The sequence below is a fragment of the Pongo pygmaeus genome, chromosome 1 (genome assembly GCF_028885625.2).
Source record: "Pongo pygmaeus isolate AG05252 chromosome 1, NHGRI_mPonPyg2-v2.0_pri, whole genome shotgun sequence".
NCBI lineage: Eukaryota > Metazoa > Chordata > Mammalia > Primates > Hominidae > Pongo > Pongo pygmaeus.
In genome coordinates, this window is record NC_072373.2 from 191,742,104 (window position 1) to 191,743,504 (window position 1,401).

Consider the following 1,401-nt stretch of genomic DNA (forward strand, 5'->3'; position numbering starts at 1 on the left):
CATTTCCAATCAGCTCCAGATCTTAAAACCCATGGCTAAAATGATATATTTACTAGCAACATACTCTTAGTCCATTTTGTGTTGCTATAACAGAACACCACTGACTGGGTAGTTTCAAAGAAAAGAAATGTATTTTTCACAGTTCTGGAGGGGCAGATAAGTCCAATATCAAGGTGCTGGTGTCTGTTGAAGGTCTTCTTCCTGAGTCATTCATGGTGGAATGTCGAAGGGCAAGAGAGTCCGGGACAGCAAGAAATTGAACTCAAAACCTCACGTCTTTTCATGACCCCAGTCCCTGAGCCACTGCTGAGAACTCAGCAACTTTCCCTTTGAGCCCCCTTGCTTCCTCATGCTCCATACCCCACCTTTGCCCACTTCCCCCCACTTCTTCCACTGCTACATCTGTAGGCAGTTTCTGCTGAGGAAAAGGAATTGTATAGTATGTTTGCTATTCAGAACCTCTACTCTTTTGACCTCTTTGCTTGATGCAACTAAGGGCAATAATCTGCTTCCTGCTGGCACTGAGGATTATATCCATATAAGAATTTAATAAAGAAATGGCAGGAAGACCGTTACTACTGTCCAAGGAATTGCTGATGACTACCATAAAAAGAAACTAGGCCAGGCGCAGTGGCTTATGCCTGTAATCCCAGCACTTTGGGAGACCTAGGTGGGCAGATCACATGAGGTCAGGAGTTCAAGACCAGCCTGGCCAACATGCTGAAACCCCGTCTTTACTAAAAATACAAAAACTGGCTGGTTGTGGTGGTTCATGCCTGTAGTCCTAGCTACTCCGGAGGCTGAGGCAGGAGAATTGTTTGAACCTGGGAGATGGAAGTTGCAGTGAGCTGAGATATCGTGTCACTGCACTCCAGCCTGGGTGACAGAGTGAGACTCCGTCTCAAAAAAAAAAAAAAAAAGAAAAGAAACTAGTGAAGGCATTCAAGAAGAAATTTGCCTGTAATGGTACGGCAATTGAGCATCCAGAATATGGAGAACTAATTAAGCTACAGACTGACCCCTACGAGAACCTATGCCAGTTCCTTGCAGAGATCGCACTGGCCAAGGACAATCAGCTGAAGGTTCATGGGTTCTAAGTGTTTGTGGCTCACTGAAGCTTAAGTGAGGATTTTCTTGCAATGAGTAGAATTTCCCTTCTGTCAGCTGGGCGCTGTGGCTCACGCCTGTAATCCCAGCACTTTGGGAGGCCGAGGTGGGCGGATCACGAGGTCAGGAGATCGAGACCATCCTGGCTACCACGGTGAAACCCCCTCTCTACTACAAACACAAAAAATTAGCCGGGCGTGGTGGCAGGCGCCTGTGGTCCCAGCTACTCGGGAGGCTGAGGCAGGAGAATGGCGCGAACCCAGGAGGCGGAGTTTGCAGTGAGCTGAGATCACG

General features: G+C 47.6%; 1 pseudogene; it reads left to right on the forward strand.

Annotated features, from left to right (window-relative positions):
* The first annotated feature begins 441 nt into the window (after window positions 1-441).
* LOC129016597 (eukaryotic translation initiation factor 1-like) lies at window positions 442-1,154 on the forward strand (annotated as a pseudogene).
* The last annotated feature ends 247 nt before the right edge of the window (window positions 1,155-1,401 follow it).